This window comes from Protopterus annectens, chromosome 13.part0 (genome assembly GCF_019279795.1).
Source record: "Protopterus annectens isolate FY-2018-M chromosome 13.part0, PAN1.0, whole genome shotgun sequence".
Classification (NCBI taxonomy): Eukaryota; Metazoa; Chordata; order Ceratodontiformes; family Protopteridae; genus Protopterus; species Protopterus annectens.
The window spans coordinates 144261793-144286765 of record NC_056747.1 but is presented as its reverse complement, the minus strand read 5'-3'; positions in this window follow the sequence as shown (position 1 = coordinate 144286765).

Here is a 24973-nt window from a genome sequence, read left to right as displayed (position 1 = left end):
TCAAATTCCTTCTTAAATTCCATTATTTTCTCAAAATTTTCACAGGCACTCCAACTCCCAGTTTAGATATAAGTGAAGAACATTTTAATAAGATGCATTTTCAGATCTAAATTCTTCAGGAAATAGATGTAACGGAGCAACTCAGTTCATGTAGAAGTTACACAGGCCCTATGTCAGAATTCCACGGGTAAAGCTCTGGCTCTTATTGATTATTTGGTAATATATATAAGACATACTTAATGAACAGCAGTGTCTCTTTTTGCGACCAGTTATTTTCAGGATGTATTTAAAATGGTTTAGTGTCTGCTCTAACCACTGACTCCATTGTAATTGTCCTAACCAATCCTGGTAAGCTTCCAAAATTTCCAACTTAACTTCAGATAATAAATTATAAATGTTCATCATGTTGATTGTTTCTGGAGAAGCTGCTGTTGTCATTAATAACACTGGAGGCCCTGAGAAACAGAAAAACTGAACATGTATCAACTCCTCCTCACGTTTCTTTGCACAGGAGTAATTTAATGGGTTTAGCTCAGGATTTAATCCTGTCTATTGATCCTTCTTATAAACTAGTTTCTTTTTTCAAGAAGAGATTTATGATTGTAAATCTGGACATGAATATGAAGCAGATAGAGGGTTTTCTGCTGAGATTTATGATTCAGATTCTGAGGACAGATGCGTTTCTTATTCTCATTGTTCTTCTCTAAGACCATTTCCAGAATGTACTGGTGTTTTCAGTGGGAGAACACTGAGGTTTATCAGTCCTAAAGAAAATACTATGAGATGTTGCAGAAGGAATTTCCAGAACCTTCACCTGTTCCTCCATTTTTGTCAGCTTTGGAGGATATGTATGTTACTGCCTGCAGTTTTCCTGATAGTCAGCCAACTGCTCCTAAAAAGGCAGCTAAGATGTATAAAGTTCTTCAGTCTTTCAGGTTTTTATGCACACTTTCAAACCTGACCCAGCAGCTACAGCTTTAGTTAATCCTACTGCTATTAAACATTTAGTTAATTCCAATCCTACTCTTTCTAATAAGGATGGAAAGATTATTGATAAGTATGAGAAAAAAAAAATGTATGCTTGTGCAACTTTGTTTTTCAGACATTTGAATTGTCAGGCTCATATGTTAAAATTTTATGTTCATCATATTGATCATTGCTGCAGTAAACTTAACTATAGCTTATATCTGGTAAAGGATATAAGCCAACCAGTTTCCAAAACTTCAGGGCACTTTCCACATGCCCAAACTGTCAGGCAACTTGAGCTGAGCTGACTAAAAGACAAGTTTGGGTGCAAAGCCTTTTAGAGCTTTACTGATGCAGAACAGTATGCTCCTCTGAGACTTTCGAGGATCGACAGTTGGCTGGTGGTTTCCTTTGCTAAGTAGATAAGTTCCCTTTGGGGGGGGGTTCAGTTTTCTCAATTGTGTTGCTGTTTTATTACTTTCTTCTTCAGGAAAGTTATTTTAAAGCTAGCAGTGTTGTGTTTTAGGTGACTGTCTCGAGTCTGTAATGTTCTTTTAAGCGGAGTGCTCATCTTTTCTGTCAGTTTAAAAGTGGTGTTTCTGTGGAGAAATTGTGTTCATTTTACTTTTGTAAGGCTAGTATAGTATTTCAAAGTGTTTTTTTTTTTTTTTTTTTTACTGTTTTTATGTCAAAAAAGAGGTACAGTTTTTGGCTTGACCAAGGAAAAGAGTACTGGTTCAGATGGTCAGTCCTTCTTCCAGCCACAGAAAGAAAACAAATTAAGCAGTCTTTTCCAGCACATCAAGCCAGCAATTTGCCTCAGCTGCAGGTGAGTGACTTTGTGGTGGTCTTTCTTTTTTGTACCTCAAACAACTCACCTTTTACCCTGGATCCTTCTGGTGTAGTAATTACAGCCACTATGGACCGGGGTTAGTCACATCCTGTGCAGCTGTAGGAGTCTCCTCAGTGGGCAAGAGAGAGCCACTCTTGGTCCTGGGAGAGGGAACAAGGAAGGTTTCCCTATTGTGTCAGAATGCTGTGCCCATCCCTGGGGAAGCACCTGTTGCCATTAGTAATATGATTGGCTCATGTGTCTACTTTTCCTCGGTTGTCTTTGGATAGGAGTAGTTTATTTGGTCTGGCTCAGTGTTTAATTCAGGCTATTCATCCTTCTTATAAAGTACTTTCTGGTAAAAGAAAGACTTTCCTGAAGAGATTCAAGATTCTGAATCTGAACAGAAAGATCCAGGAATGGATACAGGGTTTTTCCTTCAGATTTCTGATTCAGACTCTGACTTTCAGTTTCTGTTATGCCTGTAGTCTCCCTGGTGGTCAGCCAGCTGCCACTAAAAAGGCATATAGGATGTATAAAGTTCCTCACTCTTTTAATTTTTTATACGCTATTTCCAAACCTAACCCAGCAGCAATAGCTTTAGTTGATCCCGCTGCTGCTGAGTATTTAGTTAATTCCAATCCTATTCTGTCTGATCAGGATGGGAAAATTAGTGATAAGCATGGGAAAAAAAGTGTAAATTTCTGCAAGTTTGATTTTCAGAATTTTGAATACTGAGGCTCATATGTTTAAAGTTTGCTTTGACAAATTATGCAAGTATGAGGAATGTTTTACCTGCAGTTTGTTCTTGTGAGGAGAGAATCTGTATTAATTACCTTAGTTTCATCTACTGCTCAAGTCACTACTCATTGTTTTACAGTGTGTGTATGGCTCCGTTTGTCCTTCCAGGGCTATGGATACTGTTATGAGGAAGTGTGCATGTCTGCATTCCTAGAACCTCTCAGATGTTAAAAATGAGATTCTAAATACTTGTTTGGATAGCGATTTAGTTTTTGGCCTATCAGATGCAGAGGTGATCAAAAAGTGTGATAAGAGGGGCAAGCTGATCCAGGGAAATCTGTAAGATTTTTCAGACTTTTTATAAATTTTCTTCTCATCCAGTTTTTTTTTGGGGGGGGGGGCAGTCTCATCACAAAATATACAGATAAACAGATGTTTAAGAAGAAATGTCAAGGGGGTTCCAAAAAATTATTCTGGAACACCCAAACCTAAGGCAGTCCAGCAAGTCAGAATGACTAAATAAGGGACCTTGGGATCCATATCAAGACTGACTTTTTAAATAGTTGAATTTTATATGATATATATAAATACATACATATATATAAAACACACGCGCACACACACACACACACACACACACACACACAAACACACCCCAACTCCGTGATCACATTACAGGGGGGAAATGGGCATATTTCCCGATCCCCACTGTACTGTGATCTCAGGACAATTCACTGTTTAAGATAATAAGGATATGTTTTAGTTTTTAAATAGTTGATCATATGAGTCTGAGCATATACAATTCGACTATTTCAAAAGTAGATGTTTTAATATCTTTGCAGATTCTTTTTGAATGTGTCAATCTCTTACACAGCCTGGGATTCCAAGAGAACATTCAAAAGTATTTTTCGACTCCATCACACAGGATTTTGTTCCTGGGGTTTCAGCTAGACACCTCATTTTAAAGAGCTTTAATTCCACATAAAAAAAATAGATTTATATATAGATCTATTTTTAAGGTATTCGACTCAGACTTTTGTTACTTAAAGGGAATATCTTAGGAGTTTGGGTCTCATGGTATCCATGATTCTTTTGATACTCCTGACAAGAACTCCACACAAGAAGGCTATAATGATATCTGAAGTCTGTTGTCCTAGCACCAACATCCTTTGTCTTTTCAAATCCCAGGACTGGGATTTGTCAGAATGGAAATCACCTGATAGAGACAGCAAATACCCTTAAATCCAAGTCTTCCCTTCTCCCACCCTGTTCCAAAGCAGTCAGTCACCACAGATGCCTTGTACTTTGCTTGGGAAACAGTTTCAGGAGGGATGGAAGTGCAGTGTGCGTGGGACACCAAGGACAGATGCAAGCACATAAATATAAGAGGTGCTTGCCCTCACACTGGTGCACCTCTTTGATTTTGCTGAGTTTGGCTTGTGCTCCTATGCTTATGGTTTTGATATTAAATGCTTGCCATAATCAAGGAACTCAACTCTTTCAATCATATTTGGTCCCCAGGACCTCTTCAAGTTGTTATAGAAAATACTACAGTCACCTGGTTTATCAACAAGCAAGGGGGAAACCAGGTCATACACCATTTGCAGGGTAGCCATGTTAACGTGGGATGCAGCTTCAGAGCGCAATCTCTCTCTATAGATATCCTACATTATGTCAGAGCAAAATTGTGTGGCAGACAATCTGAGCAGGACAAGAGCAGATATTCACAGATGAAAGCTGGATTAGGGTGTATTCCAAGATTTGATCCATCTTTGGGGAGTTCCACAAGATGACCTATTTGCCACCTCTTTGAACTATCAGCTGGCAAGATTCTGCTCCATGACTCCATGCAAGAAGACCTGGTAGACAGATGCCTTTTTCCGTTGGACAGGAATGCTCCTGTATGCTTTTCTACCCTTTCCACTGATATCTAGGATACTTCTGAAGATTTAGAAAGAATCCCCCAAGATCCTGGTGGTCATTCTGACTTAGGCAATAGTGGTTCTCTGTTCTTTTGGAAATGGCCAGGGGCAATTACCACAAACTTCCTCTCAGAATGGGTCTACTCGCAACAACTTCAGGGTGTTTGATACACCCTGACCTCAGTCAACTTCAGGTGACTGTCTGGATGATAGGGTCTTAATTCATTTTAGGCACCTAATTACTGAGGCAGGTACTAATGGAAGCAAAAAAGCCTAACACTAGAAAATCACATATTAGCAAATGGAAGAGATTTTCCATTGGTGCCCACAATATAACAAGCACCTATTCAGGGCTAGTTGTTCTCTGGTTTTACAATATTTATGTAAGTTATTATTCTATGGCCTTTATTACCCCTCCATCAAGGTTCATTTATTGGCCATTTCAGTGTGTCTACCCATGGATCCTCTTCTGTTAATGCATTCTCATGTCAAAATGTTTTTGAAAGAGGTTTTGGATACGAGACTTCCAAGAAAACTGGTGGTTCCTTCTTTGAATCTTAATTTTATGTTAGAGAAGCTAACACTTGCTCATTTGAACCAGATCTTCTGGCTGACTTGAGGTTCTTAACATGGAAAACACTTTTACTGACTACTCTGACCTCTGCAGGAAGGGTATCTGAGATACAAGCTTTTATTATGAGTCAACTTTATTTCATTTTCTTCAGGGGCAGGGTTTCTTTGAGCACTAATCCCTCTTTTATGCCTAAAGTGGTATCCTAGATTACTTTAAGCCAAACTATCCAGCTCCCCATTTTCTTTCCTGAACCTAAAAATGAGAAAGGATACTTCATACCTTGGATGTCCACAGAAAACTCTAGTACTATCTTGACAGAACTAAATCTTTGAAGGCCACTACAGACAAACAATGAAAGTACATACATCTTTTATCTTGCCATGATTTACTGCACCTCTCAAAGCTCCCTGCAGCAAAATAAGTACTCATTCCTAATTTTATTTTATTTTTCTTTACTCTTGTCTGCCCTCATGGGGGCAGACATCATGATTCCTTTGGAAAGCTAAATCTGTCCCATAATGCACAGATTGTGAGAATAAATAGTCCTACCATTTGTTGTCAGACTAGACTTCCATTCACTTAGAATGGAACACCTAAAAAATCTGCCAAGTTTGAGAGCCTGCAGCTCATGTGTCATTGACTGGTATGCACTGCGTTTTACAAATGTTGTTCCTACTGATGTACTACACATTCTCTGAAAGGGGCTTGCAAAACTGTCAACAAATTGCTGAGATAAAAAAGATGTTTTTGTAAAGGCCAGTTTTGCAAGTTTCAATTCCTGGCCAGGTTACTCTTCCCATCTCCCCTCCTTCAGTGGGCTAGAATCTCACATTTCCAGCTTGGCTAGATTCAGCTATTTAGTCAACTTTGCATGACAATAGACCTCAAACAAATCACAGCCTGGTGTGCCACTAAAACTGTTCCCTCATATGTCTGTTCATTTCTGAATAGCATTTCCCAGGAAATATTTATAAAAAAAAAAAAAGACCAAAGCACACACATCAGTCCAGAGTTTAGGTCAAGCTATCCATTTCTTAAAATGTGCACAGTAAAATATTCAGTTTGTAAGGCATTCTGGCTGCTCGCATTGTTATCTTTGCGTAGTTATTCTCTTATAGCATAACCTGAACTTATGGTATTTAACACTAAGTTTTACAACAGTTCTGAGTTACCTCCCAAGTCTCTGATGTGACCCAGTACTTTCTGTTACTATTGCTTTATGTAGTTTGTCTTAGCTGTATACTTGCACGTGTCTTATCCTCTCGGCAGCAGACTCCTGGAGAAAACTTCCAAATCAGATACTTGTATTGAAAGAGTACCAGCAGCTGTAGCAGTGATATCATATTCCAAACAGGGCACTCAAACATAGTACTGACAAACACAGTGAAATGTATATGTCTCAATCAAGCAATGATGAAATTGCTAGGGAGTACGCTGAGCACAAAAAAAAAAAAACAGAAAATACATAGACACAGGTGAAAATTGACATTATTACAGTATACCATAAATACATAGATTGATACAAATGTTAGTGCACATGTAACAATAACACACACACACACACCATCATTAAAACAAGATAAATACAATATCAATCAACATACTAAGAAAAATCCAAAACTTAAGAACACAGAAGGAAGGAAAAGGTTTCCTTGATGCTGTCATCAAAATCCCACTTACATATTCATACATAATTAGACTAAATACAGTATTATGTACCATTGCAATGTGCTGACATGTTATAAATGTGACAGTTCATTATCCACTTATATAGCAAATGTCAGAGTGGAAAGTTCAAATGGTGGATAAGGAGGAGGAGGGGGGAGAGTGAGAAAAAGTATTCATTAGAAGTAGTAATTAGGGTAGATATGGGAGGCAGGAGAAAAATGAGTAAAAGCAACATTACAAGTAAGAGAAATGAAACCAAGGAAAAGGAGATATGGGATGGACTGCTGCAGACTGACAAGTGAATGGCTAGCAGGTGTCATAAAACTGGGTTTGGAGACAAGTGTGGTGACATTGAACAAACAGATTTGTCCACATTAGCCATGTATCATTGTTTTGTGTGTTTGTGTGGTGTAAAAGAACTATAAAGCAAATCTTCACTGACATCTACTTGTTGCCCTGCAGAGGGGGACACTTGTTTAAGTGCAGTGAACTGGCTCCAATTGGAAGGAATGGGAGCATACCTCTCAACATCTTAGAACAAGAAATCTAGATGAGGCCATAAATAATGGGGGACAAAGGCCCGAAAGTATGGACAACTTTTAAATATTGCTCTTGCAAACTTAGAAAGTTGATAACAGGTTTGCATTAGCGTGAAATTTTCTTAAGGGTATGAAGTCTGAAAATCAAACACCTGTCATTATTTTCTGACTTCAATGTTCAATGATTTGCCAGTGATTGGATAGAAAACTACAACTTTATGCAAAACAGACAAAAGCTGTGAGTCAAAAAATCTGGACTTTCTGCAAAAATCAGTACAGTTGAGAGGTATGGATGGGAGTCCTGAACTGACAACCGTCAATCGTTTTCAATTGCCAAAGCCATTTTAGGTTCATAGGTGTGTACTAGGCTAGTAGCCCTGGAGCCTTTACAAGCCTAGCCCATAGGATTACACCGGCATCATGCCACCCGACATTAGTTCCCAGTGCCTCTGTCAAGATGAGCCATTGGAGTGATCCCTGGGGTGAATTTTCTATTTCCCATCCACTCATCAAGATTTCTCTTGAAGAGGGCCAGTGAGGTGCTCTGTTTGACATGTATGGGAAGTCTATTCCATAGCATGGGCAGTCTCTAGGTTATGAACCTGTCCCTCTAGCACGGTCTGTTGATTGTGGTAATGAGGTTGAGGTTTCTGGAGCGTGTGTTGTGTAGGGACTGGGATTTCTTTAGATGTAGGATTTCTAACAGAGTTGGGTCAGACATGGCTTTGTAAGTCAAGCAGAGATCGCCTCTAAGTAGACGATATGAGATGGAGAATAGTTGGAGTTTGTTTAGTCTGTCCATATAGGACAAGTGTTTAAGGCCTAGGATCATCTTTGTGAGGTACTTTTGTGACCTCTCCAGTTGTTGCAGGTGTCTAGTGAAGTACATGCCAAATGGGTCATTGTACTCAATGATTGGCCTAATGAGGGAAGAGTAGAGGGAGACAATGGACCTCTTTTTTCCTTTTTGCTACCATCGATGTGGTAATTCATGGGAACCAAGTTTTTCCCAAAGGAGATGACGACACATTTTTTGGCATTGAGCTTAAGGCCACGGTTCTGACACCAGTTGTTGGTCTCAGTGAGGCCTTTCTGCAGGATGTCAGCATTACTTGGGGAGTTATTAATAGCTCCCAACTTGCAATCGTCTGTGAACTTTGTCAGCCAGAGTCCCTTTGTGTTGGTCTGGACTTCAGGAGAAGGACCCAGGACCGAACCCTGTGGGACTCCACTCTTGACTGGTCGGCATTCTGACTTGGAGTCAGCTACTTTCACATTGGGTTCTATTTGTGATCCAGTTTGCAACCCACCTAGTGATATAGGGGTTGATGCCTAGTGAATTTTTCCTATGATTCCTGAGGGGGGGGGGGGTGGTATGAAAGGCCTTGGCCAGATCAAGGTAGGCTGTATGAACCACCTTGCCTTCATCCACAGCTCTGGTGACTGACTCAAAGAGGTCAACCAGGTTGAGCAGGCATGATCTACCCCTCACAAAATCAAACTGTGTGGGATCCAAAGTTTGGAGATTCGATTCCCTATATCCTTGTTTATTAGGTCTATGATAACGCGTTCCATAGTTATGCATATCAGAGTCATCAGGCTAATGAGGGTGATAGTTCCCAGGGTCTGTAGTTGCTCCTCCTTTGTGGAGAGGGATGACTGTAGCAGTGCGTCATTTGGTAGGGACAAAGCCTGACGTGAGGCTGTGATTGAACATGGCACACAGGTGTGGTGCCAATTCACTCTGTAGTTCATGTAGAACACAGCCAGGGATATTGTCAGGTTCCATAGAAGCTGTATTCATGGCCTTGGACAGTGCTGTTTTAACCTGTGCAGCAGTAATGCTGGGTGCCTGGCAATCTACTGGTATTGTGATTGGTGCTTTGGGGGGTGTTAAAGTTGACACTGAATCTGTCGGCCAGTATATTAGCAATATCTGTTGGCTCAGTATAGGAGGTACCATTGTGCAGTAGCTCAGAGCAAATTTGGGTATTGCAGTGGAGATTCTTTACGTAACTGTAGAAGGCCTTGTGGTTGTCTTTACTATCTGCTGCAATTCTCTTCTCATAGCTAGCTTTAGAGGATTTGATGAGGGATCTCAACTTTTTGCTGAGGCTGATAAGGGAGTTTTTCCAGTTTTGGGACTTCACTTTATTCCGCATCAGTTTCTTCATTCTGATGTAGAGTTTGTTTATGGCAAGAGGTCACCGGATTGCTTCCTTTTGGAGGAGACCGTCTTGGTTCTATTGGGTATGGCGAAATCCATGCATTTGTGTACGTGTTCATACAGTGCGTTGGTATATGATTCGACAGTCATGTAACTATTCTCCATTTGCATGGGTGCTGTGAAGTTAGTCACCGCTGTTTTTCAAGCCCAAAGTTAGATTTAGAGAAGTTTTTCATGGTGGTTACCTTTGCGGGGATGGGGGGGGGGGTGGGGGGGATGTGGATTTCCAAGGTGATTAGTTTGTGGTCGGATCTAACCAGGGAGGAGTTGACTATTGGTGTAGAGCAACAGTTGCCCATGTTAGTAATGACCAGGTCAAGGATGTTGCTACCTCTAGTGAGGGTAAGAACGAGCTGGTCCAGGGCATTGGAATTAATGAATTCCAGGAAATGTTGGGCAAGTGTATTGGTACATGAGCAGTTTTCCCAGTTAATGGAGGGGTAGTTGAAGTCACCCTGTATGAGAGTGTTAGGTTGGACCCTAAAATTCTCCAGGGTGCTTAGGAACATGGAGTGCGAGTCTTGGGACATGGTTGGGGACCTATAGCAGGCTACGACCTGAATCGCTGTCTTACCCAATGTTAGCTGCACCTGAAGTATCTCTGATGCGTTATGTTGGGCTACCAGTCTGGAGGTGTGCGAATCCTTTATGAATATGGAAACACCACCAGCTTTGGAGCTTCAGTCCAAATTCTGGGACCATAAGCCTGACTAGCCTGGTCTGCAAGACTATGGAGTGCATCATCATGGAACTCATTAACAAAGACATTGGGAACCTCCAAACACTTGACCCGACCCAGTTCGGCTTTGTTATGGGCAGATCATGCCTACTAAACCTGATTGACTTCTTAGAGACAGTTACCAAGGCCATAGACGAGGGAAAGGTGGTTCACACAGCCTACCTTGATCTCGCCAAGGCGTTCGTCACCATTCCTCACTCGGGTATTATTGAAAAACTCACCAGCCTGAACATAAACCCCTACGTCACAAGATGGGTTGCCAACTGGCTTACAGACAGAACTCACACTGTAAGAATAGCGGGCTCCAGGTCTGACTCTAAACCAGTCACAAGTGGTGTCCCACAAGGCTTGATTCTGGGACCCCTACTGTTCGGCATATATTTCTCAGAAGTACAGGCAAACACAGGAGGACTATGGCTAACCTAGTTCGTCGATGACTGCAAACTGGGAGCCATAACTGACTCTCCGGCTGACACGGACGTCCTCCAAAAAGACCTTACTGAGACAGACACCTGGTGTCAAAGTCATGGCCTCAAGCTAAATGCCAAAAAATGCATAGGCATCCCGTTTGGGAAAAACAAAACACCCATGAATTACCACATAGGCGGCAGCCCCCTTAATACAGAAGAGGTAATAAGAGATCTGGGGACCCAGGTAGATAGTAATCTCACCTTTGACAATCATATTGCCAAAGTAGTTAAGAAATCCTTCTATGTGGCCCATCTAATTACTAAGGGGTTCGCATCTAGAAATAAAGAGGTTATAGTGCCCCTCTACTCGTCACTCATCAGACCCATCATAGAGTACAATGCCCCATTTGGGATGTACTTCACAAGATACTTCCAACAGCTTGAAAGACCACAAAAGCACCTCACCAAGAGGATTACTGGCCTCAAACATATGTCCTATGGAGCCTGACTAAAAAAAACTCCGGCTGTACTCAGTGGCATATCGCTTACTCAGAGGTGATCTCTGCCTAACTTACAAAGCCATGTCCAACTCAGAATTGATGGACATGCTCCACCTAAAGAAATCCAAGTCACTGTGAGCCATGCGCTCTAGTGAGCTAAACCTCGCCACAACAATAAATAGAACATGCTGGAGGGATAGATTCCTGTCACAGAGACTCCCCATGCTTTGGAACAAAATTCCTAACTACATTAGGCAGAGCCCCTCACTAACTCTCTTCAAGAGAAGCCTTGACGAGTGGATGGGTAACAGAAAATACACCCCTGGGATCACTTCATTGGCTCTGCTTGACAGAGGCTCAGTTAATTAATCAATGGGGTGGCAAAAGCCGACACAGTCTTGCTAGGCTTATACATGCCTTTGGGCAGATAGCCTAGTACCTACCTATGAACCTAAAGGTGTGGAATTAGTTATAGCCTGATAGTGCAGGGGTGCTTTCTGCTGCTTTGAACCAGGTCTCTGTTACAGCACAAAGGTCGATGTTCTCCATTTTAAGGAGTACTTCGAGCGAGTGCATTTTGAGATTTAGACTTCTAGCATTAAGCAGTGTTTTGCAGAGAGGTAGGAAAGGCTTTCAAGTTGACTCGTATGTTGTGTGGGTGTGGGTTGCTATGTGTGTGTGGAGTAGAGGTGTGCCTTTGTAAGTGCAGTGTGAATGTTATGCATTACGAAATGGAGAAATTAAGAGTAAACCTATGCTCAGTGTAATCCCTAGGTATTTCATCATTGCTTGATTGAGACATATACATTTCCCTATGTTTGCTAGTACTGTGTTTGAGTGCATTGTTTGAGTATGGTATCACTGCTACAGCTGCTGGTACTCTTTCAATACAAGTATCTGATTTGGAAGTTTTCTCCAGGAGTCTGTTGCTGAGAGAATGAGAGACATGCAAGTATACAACTAAGACAAACTACATAAAGCAATAGTAACAGAAATTGAGAACTGTTGTAAAGTTTAGCATTAAATGCCATAAGTTCAGGTTATGCTATAAGAAAAAAGTATGCAAAGATAACCATGTGAGCAGCCAGAATGGATTACTGTGCACATTTTAAGAAATGGATAGATTGTCCTAAACTCTAAACTGATCTATATGAGAGAGCAGTTTTAGTGGCTGTGATTTGTTTGATGTCTATTGTCATGCAAAGTTGACTAAATAGCTGAATCTAGCCAACTGGAAATGTGAGAATCTAGCCCACTGAAGGAGGGGAAGATGTGAGGAGTAACTTGGCCAGGAATCGAAACTTGCAAAACTGTTCCTTGTGAAAAGTCTTTTATATCTCAGTAATTTGTTGACACATTTGCAAGCTTCTTTCAGAGAATGTGTAGTACATCAGTAGGAACGACATCTGTAAAACTCAGTGCAGACCAATCAATGACACATGAGCTGGAGACTCTCAAACTTGGCATTTTTTTTAGGTGTTCCTTTGTAAGTGCCCCATGAGGGCAGGCAAGAGTGAAAAAAATAAATAAAATTAGGAATGAGTACTTATTTTGCTGCAGGCAGCTTTGGGAGATGTAGTAAATCATGGCAAGATAATAAATATTTTTTCATCATTTGCCCGCAGTGGTCCTTTAAGATCTTTGGATCAATTGTTATTTTCTTATGAAGGTAAGAAGAAGGGAACAGCCTGTATGAAAGTATGGTTGTCTAAGTCTATTACCTTTTGTTATCCTCACCACAACAAAACTATTCCAGGTAGGATTGAGGCCCGGTTATATAACAGTGTAGTGCCTCGTGGGCAGTACTGTGCAGCTTGGGGCGTGGCATACATGATTGACACAGAACATGCAACACAGAAGTAAAAAGACATTTTAATTTGGGAAGTTAAATCATTGTACATCAAAGGAAAAATCATTTTGCAGGATGCGCAGTAGCAATTCCCGCCCCGATAATTAGTAATAATTTATAATAATTACTGTACAGAAACAACGCAAAACTGTTTGCACCCCTCTACTTAAATATACCAACTCCGAGACGTCTCAACATTGTGTTAAAGTAGATATTTACTTTACCTTTTGCTTTGGACGGTAAACAAACAACATAAAACAGGCTTATACATGTTATTGCAGGGGGGGGTCGCCCCCCCTGCACCCCCCGAGTTATATATACCAACTCCGAGACCATATTCCGTTTTATAATACCGATGCAGGGCATGTTGACAACTACAGCTGTCAGTCAAACGGAATATTTCAGTGCAGTTATGGGCGGTCAGGGGCGGGGTTTGCTACTGCGAATCCTGCGAGGCACTACACTGTTATATAACCTGTGGCCCACTCCACCAGTGCCTTGGCTTCAGCTATGACTTTTTTTTGGAAAGGGTTGGATTCTAGAAATATTCTAGATGCAGCAACTTGATCCTCTGTACGTACTTTTACAAAAATAGCGCTTGATTTCTTTTCTAGGTCTAGATCAGGCTTTCCTAGGACCATTCTCCAGGGGCTCCTGGACTCTTTCCCTTCTACTTCCCAGGTGTATTTAGCTGTGGTAATATACCCATATAGCTAACGCTACTGCAGTAGTGATCAGTATGATCAACAGTACAGTTGTGTAAGTAAACTTACCATAACAATAGATTGTTAAACAATCACTGGTGCAGTAACTGCTCCCTCCCTCCATTCCCTGTGTTTTTTGCTGTGTTATGTTGGTTATGCCAGTAAATTATTTTATTTGTTGTTGTTGTTCCTAGCATTGTCCTTTCAGGGCTCAGCTTCCATCTCTCTGTTGGCATGAAAACTCTGGAGCTAGTCTTAGGTTGTATGAATCCAGCTTGTATACCTAGATCGGTATGTTGTTTGAATCTGACCTCAGTCAACCGGTGTGTGTGTCTGTGTGTGTCTGTGTGTCTGTGTGTGTGTGTGTGTGTGTTTATCCAGTCTCTGCCACAACTTGCTGTAAGGGAAAGGTTAGTTTGTTTTTTCTTTGTTGTATTTTGTATTGCTTTTTGCCTTCTTCTGTTTTGTATATTGTGATTCATTTTCTTTACACTGTGTTTTACTTGTATTCTGTTTTTAATTGCATATTTAAATTAGGAAAGAGACAACAGCTGTGTCTCTTGTGGGTCACACAGAAATTGTTTTCCCTACCCTCTCACCTTGGTGCTGTTGTGCTTTTAAACTCAAATGTCTTTTTAGCTGGCTGCCCCTTATGTTAATTAGACCACATATCTCCTTTCCTCTCCTCTCTAATTGTCTATTTTTTTGAGTAAGTACAAAATTATAATTTTGTGAAATCACACCCCTTCAACTATTTAAATTTATTGGCCATTCCATTGTATTCCACAGAATCAGAATACAAAGTACCCACCCCTTCTAATCTGTCCTATTATTTTAAAAATAGTGGCTCTCAAGTTACATAGCTAAAGCTTACGCTACCTCCTGTTACATATCTAACTGCTTAGTGCACACTGCAGCTCTTAGGATATTAACCCATTTTTTTTTTTCATCTTACCTTTAAAATATGCAACATCTACTCCAAGACCACCAAGTACTAGAGAGTCCACATTCTGCCTGTCAGTAGTCATAGATTTATAGGTGTTTACTAGGCTAACAACCAAAGGGCGTTTTTAAGCCTAGCCATGCATTCCAAATCTCTGACTAGTTCTGATACCCTTGATAAGTGTAAGCATGGGCCTGGGAGATGAACTATTTACAGGTTACCTGTTTGCATCAGAGACATTAGTGCTTCCATTTTGCTCCTGGTGAGAGAAGGAGCATGGGTGGGTTGGGAGGGTGGCCTAATGGTTAAGGTGTTTGCCTTACAAACACAAGGTGCAGGGTTTGAGTCTCACAAAGGATAATTGGCTAAGCTTAAAATGGCTTGCAATGGCAGTTAGCTTAGTACTAATCTGTGAATCTGTGAACATTATTTCTTGGGGACTACTGATCACCAGAAAGCCTAATAACTGCTTCATAGGTAGCAGTTTGGAATTTGTACTTATATTTTGCTCCTGGTGAGAGAAGCAGCAGATGGCATATATTCCTGACTCTTCTGGTTGGGAAGTGAGTGCCTGTACTTGACCTTCCTGATTGGTCTGGTTGCTATTCAAGGCACCTACCAGGAAAAGGCTACAACAAGCCTACAGACCTTTACATCATCTGGGACAAGACTGTGGATCACCAGACTTGCTTCTCATCTTGGGATTAGTGGTACTGTTTTGCTTCTGGTGAGAGAAGAAGCAAAGGAACATTGTATCACAACAGAGCCAAACTGTGGTGAGGCCAACACCAGTAGTAGTCAGGCAGTGACCATTCAGGTAACTCCCGTCTTTTCCTCATTCTTTACAAGCTAGTTCCTTCTTTTCAGGAAGTACTGCTTGACTTGCTTCTAACTTCAGAATTTCTGCCTATATACTTTATCCATAAATCATCAGGCTCTACTTATTGGTTTCCCCTCAAGTGTTTGGCAGTGCCCTGTATAGCCACATACACCTTGAGTTAACATTTTTCCTGTAAATGCACTATTGAAATTTCACTGATACCTAATTGCAAACAAGACTACTAGTTTGGAGTGACAAGCACTGGCCCTAGAGTTGCAAACCGGATACTCCTGACATTACTTTATATTCTTACTCCAACTGTCTGAGCAATAAAAAAGTGTCTGTTGCCTTGGATATGAACTTTTCCACTATCTCTATTACCAGCTTGGTGGATATGAGCATCCTGAGGCAAAGGAGAAATTGCCTCATTTTTCCTGGCAACCAGTTAATTCTCAAACAAACTGATATGGTATGTGAGACATGTATTTACGCAATGTCATTGGAGGTAAAGTTCTCACATAAAAACACTCCTAATGTCAATAAGGTTGTCAGCAGTACACACACACACTGCACCTATCACACACAATTCAAAGAACACACACAGACCCACATATGCTGAGGCACTTAAATGTAACCTTCCTAAACCCCAAAGATCTCGCAGGCAAACTACACATAACAAACACTCTCAGCAACACTGAATGCACTCTTTCAAAATGGCACCTACGTCAACACACACAGCCACATCTTATGCAGCCTCTACTTCTAAGCCTATAAGATAAGCCACCACACAATACAACATTCTGGACATTAGATACTCCATTGTGAGACACACTGATGTCTCTCTCACCAGGCTGAATAAGGCAAAAGTTACAGTCATTTGCTTATTAGGGGCAAGGATCCACCACACTACTCATGCACTCAGGTCATTGGACCACAAGTACCAGTATGACTCAGTCATAGTCCGTGTGGGTGTAAATGACCTGAGATGTACCTCTCTTGACTATATGAAAAAAGACATTGTGGAGCTCTGGGAATGTGTGTCCCAGACTGGTATGAGCCTAGCACTGAGCAATAGTTTACCTTCTCCAAGGATGATGCTACAATATGAACAAAAGATGACTGACTTTAATAACTGACTTAGTTTTGGTGTCATTTTAAGGGGGCGCAATATTTGTCAGCATGAAAGGAGATGGTCAACAGACCATGCTGCTTTACCAGGGGTGGTCTGTACCTTTCCCCTCTGGACTGTTGAATATTAGCTAAAGCACTGTCCTCCCCCATAGTTCCTTTTTTAGGCAATGCCAGACTGAAAGTACTTCCAGCATACCAAATCAAGACCAAGAAAATTTAAAGGTGTTACTGCTCAATGCTAGAAGTCTAAACAAAAAACTCCACTCCCTAGAAGCTGTCTTCATCGTATAGAATGCTGATGTCTGTGCGGTCACTGAGACGTAGTTTAAAGCTGCGGAGAGCACACCGACAATGCAAGGTTATAATGCCTTCCACACTTTTAGAGCAGCTACTACACAGACAGTGACTAAAGGTGGAGGTGTCTTGATTTGCATCAAAAATAAATATACCTCAAGGATGGTCAAATAAGATAATGCACCTGAGCTTCTCCACATTCAAATCCCAATAGGCAAAATGCAATATCACTTCCTTGCAAGGTATAGGTCCGCCTCTATGAACCAGGAAACCCATACCATGTATTTAAATGTATTGGAAACACTCACTATCCAACCCAATACCAGCTCCAACTTTGCCTCTCTCTGCCAGTCAACCTTCCCTCAAGGAATACCATCAAATATAACTTCCCCTGCTAACACTAGGGAACAGGTCTTTAATGCTCTGTCTAAGGCCAAGAACACTGCATCAATGTGCGCAGACAGTATCATAGGATGCCTTCTAAATAACATGATCTATCAGGCCCTCTGGAATTGCTATTTAACTGTAGCCTCCAAACATACTTCGCACTTCACAAATGGAAAAGAGCAACAGTCATCCCTCTGCACAAAGGTGGGCCAACTATAGACCCTGGAAACTATAGACCTATAAGTCTCACTAGTCTTATATGTAAATATGATCATGGAAAGAATGATCGTGGAGATGATCGATAATAATATAGTAAACTTCCAGACACTGGACCCAACCCAGTTTATTTTCGTCAAGGGCAGACCATGCCTACTCAACCTGGTGGACTTTGAGAAGGTCACAGAAGCAATGGAAGAGGGCAAAATGGTTCACACTTTGTACCCTGACCTGGCCAAGGCATTTGACACAATCCCCAACACAGGCATTGTTGACAAACTTAAGAGGTTAGGTACAAACCCTTATGTCACTTGGTGGATAGCCAGCTTGCTCACAGACCTAACCCAGAAAGTTAGAATTGAGGATTCCACCTTTACAAAGAGGCCAGTCACAAGCAGTTTCTCTCAGGAATCAGTCCTGGGGCTGCTCCTTTTTGGCATTTACTTCTCTGATTGCAAATTAGGAGCTGTCATTGAGAATCACATCACCCAGTGACACAAATGTTCTCCAGGAAGGGCTGACACAAACAACTGATGCCAGAGCCATGGACTAAAACTAAATGCCAAAAAAATGCATAGTAGTATCCTTTCGGTAAGACATCCACCCCTGGTAACTATCATATTGACAACACACCCCTAAGAGTTGACACAGTAGTCAGGGACTTGAGGACACATATAGACAGTAATCTAGCCTTTGACCATCATGTGTCTACAGAAGTGAGGAAATCATTCCATGTTGTGCAACTTATAAAAATATGACATCTAGGTCTAAGGAAGTCATTGTTCCACTGTATTCACCATTCATCAGACCTATCATTGAGTACAATGCCCCCTTTGGTATGTACCTAACCAGACATATCCAACAGTTGGAATGTCCACAGAGATTCCTCACTAAAACAATACAGGGGGTAAGTAACATGTTATATGCAACAGAATACCTCAAGGCCATATCCCTGTGTTCTGTCTCCTACAGGCTTTTGAGGAGAGATCAATGCCTGGCATACAGTGCATTGTCAGACCCCACTCTGATGGACCTACTGCATATCTGCAAAACAAACAGCACCTGAATTACCCATTCTAAAGACTTAAATATTGCCTGTGATATAAATAGGACCTGCTGGAGTGACAGGTGTGTATACCAGAGACTACCCCTTCTCTAGAACAGGCTCCCTATCCATGTAAAACAGAGTTCCTCCCTGATCCAATTCAAAGGTAACTTGGATAGTTGGATAGGGAACAGAAAATGCATCCCTGGTTTGGCACCTGTGTCTCTAATGGACACAGGCAGCCTGTAAATGGTTTATCTCCCAGGACTTTGCTTGTAAATGTTTCACCCCCAAGCCCCTGCTTACACTTATCAAGGGTACCAGAATTTTTCAGAGATTTGGGATGCATGGCTAGGCTTAAAAATACCCTTGTGGTTGTTAGCCTAGTAAACACCAATGAACCTAAGCTGTCTTTTTAGTCCGCTCCGATTGAGGTGACTGCTGGTTAGGTGCAAGGAAGGTGGCCTGAAGCTCTGAAGGTTTGTTAGCTGTTATATACTTGGAAGGATATAACTCATATAGCTGAGGCTACTGCAGCAGTTATCATTTGAACATCTACACTCATGGTAAGTTTACTTACGCAACTGTACATTCTTGTGAAAAGAATAAAGTAAGTAGTTGTTTTAAGGCATAAGGTATGAGCAGGATTTGTAGGTGGCAGATGAAGTGTAGACTACATTGAGCCCTTTCGGAACCTTTCCAAGATTTGTGCTCAGATTAGGTAGGTCTTCAAATTATTTTTAGCAATAGACTTTGAAAAACTCTTTTGATATCCTTCAATTGTCTTTCCAATATTTAACCAGAACTGCACCACAGACGGTCATTAATTAATGCACTTTCTCAGAAATCAATTATGTGATAAAAATCAGCTTATAAAACCATATGAAGGAAATGTGCAAGTACATGACCAGGTTCATCAACTAGAAAATCAGCAAAATAAGCTCAGCAGAGATAAATTTCTTAGACAAACATAACAGAGCTAGGCCTTTTGTTTGAGCACAAAAGTAATAAGCTTGTGAATCACTGCAACACATTCATTGCCATGAGCTGCATGGTGTATATAACCTGCATATGGATTATATCAGTACATTGTTTTTAGCAACAAATGCAGTAAACAGCACAATGTACTGCATGTTAAAGTTTGATTCTTACTGTATAAATACAAGTAACTGAGAGTTTGTCAACAGACCCTTCCCCAGGTGGGATGTAATAAACACATGATGATCAGGGAGAACAACAAACAGTGTCAAAGGGGAAGGCTAACCATGGAATTAGAAATAGTTGTACTGGAAGGGCAAGGGGCAGCCTCCCTTGACCCTTGCAGGACCATAGTTCATTACCGGAATCTAAGTATGGATTGAAAAGGCAGGCCTATATGTGGAATGTACCAAGAGAGCAATGTGTAGGGGGAAACAAGCAAATGAGAGAGAGTATGCATGAGTAACTACAGGCTCAGAAAAGCACTGGTTGAGTCATGGGAGTAATGTGTGCAAAAGGAAATAAAGGAAAAAAAATAAAGTTAAGCTCAGTAGCACATCACATAAGGATGGGCTGGAAAATGTCATTCTGGGTGAGATGGAATCCTTAGCAGAAAGGTGTTGCTATAGACAACTCCCAGGTGCTTGGCTGCCAAACATTATTTGCCCGAGAATGTGATCAGATAGCTGATAAGATTACACACACTGCAGTGGTAATGAATACTGTTTGTATGGACTTCTCAATCCACTCAGACTTAGTTAAGCATAACTTAAGGAAATATGGATAAGTAATGGCTTGACCAGAAGGATCAATAAGGAGGATAAAGCAGATTAAAATAAATAGAAGTTGGGAGCATATGCCTTGATAAATAGTCAATGGAGAGAAGAGATACGAAGATAGACTTTAGTCAGAGATTGATTGGTGTTCTAAGGTAAAACTGTAAATTGGCCTAGTAGTGATTAGAAAGCATGAACTGTAATGAGAGAAGGGATAGATATAACCTGATGTAGGACAGAGCCTTAAGTAAAGAAAATATGTTAGTGAGTTAACATTATTTGCTTGTATTATTTTTCAGTATGTAATAAAGTTGGAGCTTTGAATTAGTAGATTATCCATGGCTGTCAAAGCAGAGCCACTGAACGGATTTGTTAATGTGTTTCTTTAGTGATTTTCTAAAGTCCTTGAGTGAGGTGTTTGAAATGATATCCTGTAGAATTTCGAATTTTGTTCTAATATTCTGATGCAGTATTGGAAAATAATTTTTCAGCAATTGCTAAAGTGTAAGATGGTCTAATAAGGAGATTGGCCTCTGCATTTCTGAGAGAGAGTAGAAGGGGTTGCTATAATGTAGCGAATGCTTAAGTGGAGGAAAGTAGTGATCATTCAGCAATTAAAAAGTCAGTGCATTTAGGAGGGAAGTGGCTCTACTCTGCACAGTGAGCCAGTTGCACATTTTTAAGCCAAGACAGTAGTGATCCTGAGAAGCATTGAGATGTAGAAAATGTAATATTTTTCCCTCTATTTTGAGGTGAACGTAAGCCTAATCGAGGAGGGGATATTCTGACCTGGACAATAGAACATTGATGGCAATGACTTACCAGCTGCTGTTGTTAACAGGTGGGAAATTTTGCAGGACACTCTGTGCACCTGTGTGACACCCTTTTTTGCTTGATTTTTGATATGTGGTATAAAAGAAGTTGCTTGATCTAAGAGAAGCCTCAGGTATTTCTGTTGCATGAATTATGGTAATGGATGTTGAAGAGGGTCAGAGATGTGAAGAGGCTTTGCAGATGCCAAGTCTTCTATTTGTCACAAATAAAACAACTGTAGATTGTTGAATATTTAGTACACATCCATTTCCAGAATAGCCTGTATTTTGTTTTGTAAAGGTTTGTTGATTTCATTGTGCGATGCGGATGCTTTGTTGATGACTGTCATTAGCCTAAAGAATAATATTTAAGTGAGGTATCTCATTATTGAGCAGTAAGAACTCCAGAGGTCCTAGCACTGATCCTTGGGGGAGACCCTGTATATGTAGGCAAAGCGTTTTTACTGGCAGTCTCGCAGTTTCAGTAGTCATAACAAAGGTTCGGGGAGTAAGAAGTTCTGATATGAACTGCATGCTTCATCCAAGAAGTTGCATTTCTTAAGCTTTTGCGTAGTATGGTCAGCACATTTAGAAGCTTTTCTTAATGTCTGTGACAGCAGTGTCTTTATGCTTACTGTCCTGAAACTTACTCTAGATGGCATTAGCAAGAAAATGGCAACTGAGCCATATAGCTGTGTTCATGACTGTTAAAGTTTGGATCAATAATAGAGAGAGATGTATAGTATTTGTAAAGTGGTCTAAAGAATGTGTTTTTTAGGCAGTTTTTGAATTCACTTCGCAAATGTTTAACTTATGTCAACTCATTCCATATTTCCTTTAGGGTGCTGACATGCTGTGTTGATATTAATAATTTGCATTGCTTTTAAGATATCTGTAGCTGATTTTATTTTCATCTAAAGTTTATCGTACCATGCTAATACTTTGTAATATGCCATTGAAGCTCTGCTTAGATAAAAAAATATACTACTTAGAATATATTTTCAGGAATGTGTCGGTAAAGAATTCAGAAAAACAGAAATTAATTGAAAAGTCAAAATAATTGAGAAAGCTGTATAGTGTAAAGGTTTTAGCTTTGACTACACCACACATTACTTTTGTTCATTTAGAGGCCTGCATAAGGGGAGGCTTTGATGAAATACTATCACAAGAGTTCACGTGGGGAAGGCTTAGAACCAGAACACTTGCAATAGGGTTTCTGGGGTGTGCAGGCTTGCCAGAAAATATCCATGCACTTTAGCTGGTATTATGGGTATGTAGAAATGTGCATTGACATTGGGATCAGCATAAATGATAGAGCACTACAGGTTTTGATCAGTGAAGAGGATGCAAGGAGCATATAAAAAAATCTACCTCCCACTGAATGTGCCATTTTAGTTGTCACCTCCATCTTCCAGTGTCCTATGGCATAGGAGATGGGAAGAATTAATGTGTCAATAGGACACAGGGGGGTCTTGATGGTCATGAGGAGAAGCATGAGAGCTAAAAAAAGTAGTTCACAAAGGAGTAAAAATGTGAATAGAGTCTGAGGACAGAGAGATTATAGCAAAACATAGCATGTAGTATCTAAAGAATGCAACATAATTAGCCAAAGTAATGTTCCTTGCAGTCAGTTCATATGACAGTAGTTTGAATGTCCCAAAGCTCACACGTTCAGAAATTTAGCATTTTGAATTATATAGTTTTGAAATTCACAGATTCAAATCTGGAAACTAAAAACAAAACAAGCAAAAAAAACAGAGTTGCTACAAATGCTGTAAGTTATCACAGAAGACTAAAGCTCTGAACTGTTAAGGAGCTGCTTCCTGTGCTGAGGTGTACAGGGTTTGATTCCTTTTACTTTCATATTCCTATTATGTGATTCTGAGCAAGTCACGTAACAAAAGAGGACTCATGGGTCACCCCTGAAATAGGACATGCTATCTAATTCAGAATTCTATGCCCCAAGCAGCACACCCACTTGGCACTCCTGTGCTGTCTGTGACTGTGATTTTGCTGAAACTGACAATTTTTAAGGTAACAACATGTTAATAGATTGGCATTGCAGTAAATGGAATGACTTGTCATTATAGCACATAGTGTATGAGGGTATCTATATTAATGTAGCAACTTAAAAACTTGTTGCTACCTTAACAAAAAACACTGTTTGAGAGTTTGTGCTGTTATTAAATGATCACAATCACTTATGAACAGTCTGCGACTATCTTGAAAAATCTGACCATTTGCAAAATGTCTATAAGCAATCATTTAATTACAGCTTCTAAGAATGCAAACTTTCTTTTAAGATCTCATTTGCTGATTAGCCCTGTTCCCTACAACCTGGCACATGGGGCAGCCTTAATGTACTCTATATATCTCAACTGTACCTAATTGTGAGAATGCTCCTTAACTTTGGGCCTTAAAAAAATTCATGTTCCACACATTTATTGTTAAGCTTTTAAAAAATAAACCAGAGTAAATGATATTGAATTGTATTAATTCATGAAAAGAACATTTTGTCTTTACAAAGAAACATTTTAAGCGTGTTGTGAAAGTCGACCATGTTCCACATTTTGCTGATTGTTTCCAGGGTGTGAGTGTGAGTGTTCCTCATTTTGCTCATTGTTTCCTCATTATGAGTGGGAATGTTCCACATTTTATTTATATTTATTTATTTTACCTTTGTTTACCGGGAGAGTCCGACTGGGTATATAACCCTTTTTCAGCGGAGGCCCATGGAGAAAAACCTCCATTGTTAGAATACAATTTTGTTAGTCAAAAAATCTTATAACACAATGAAAAAATATAATAACAGAAATTCATAATGAAAAAACTACTGAAAAAGAGACTAGCTGGTCTAGTGGAAGACAAGACCAAATATCTTGGATTACATTTCATCTGGAAGACCGTTCTTATGATAGTAGCAGGTAGTGAACACTATACATTGAGAGTACAATTAAGTTCCTTAATATTATGTGCAAGTTACATAGCAAACTGAAGACTTAAAATCTGCTTCACATTTGCAGTGAGAAAGAAGGAAGCAACATAAGATAGTCATATGACTTAATTTTCCATGCTCATTACATATGCAAATAAATTGTAACATTAGCCAGTGCCATGGTTTAGGCTACCAATGCTCATCACATGTGCATTTTGAAGGATGGTTGAGAGCTGTGCTGTCCTCCCAACTCTTCCTCTAGTTCTGTTGAAAACGACTTTGTCCACACAACAGGGAGATGAAAATATGCAGTACACGTGATACCAACTCTAAACCTAATCCTGACATTAACAATAACCAGCTCTAAAACTAATCGCCAGCCTATCTGTAACCCTAACCCTAATCCTAACACTAATTCTAAACCTAAACCTAGCCTTATCTTTGTACTTAACTCCAGGAATAATTTTAATTATGAGTAAAACCCCAATACTGACCACAGGCTGTAATTCAGAAGTCACCGACACTAATATAACAACCACATTCAGCCACTTAGTTCCTCACATAGCATTCAGACAACCCTTTAAACCCATAATGCATTTGAAAATATTTCACTTGATCACATGGATAAGCAAAAATGTTTTTTGAATTTAATCTACTGTATACTACAGACACTGGAAATTTAAGCATTGCTTACAGACTGCATTTAACACTGGAAATGGCTGATAATATGTTTTAAGGGATCTACTTCAAAACGTCTAAACCCCAGAAGATTGAAAACCACATAGTTGAGATGAAATGAATGAAAACCCAGTTCATCGAAAGACCGGATTAATGACAATGTTCCCAGGGTAAGTAATCACTCATTCAAAAACTCACAAAACCTAAACCACACCATCTTCAACCCACCCAGGTGGGGGGCTATGCTCCCCACACCCACCAATGTGGGGGGGGGGTGTAACTAATTA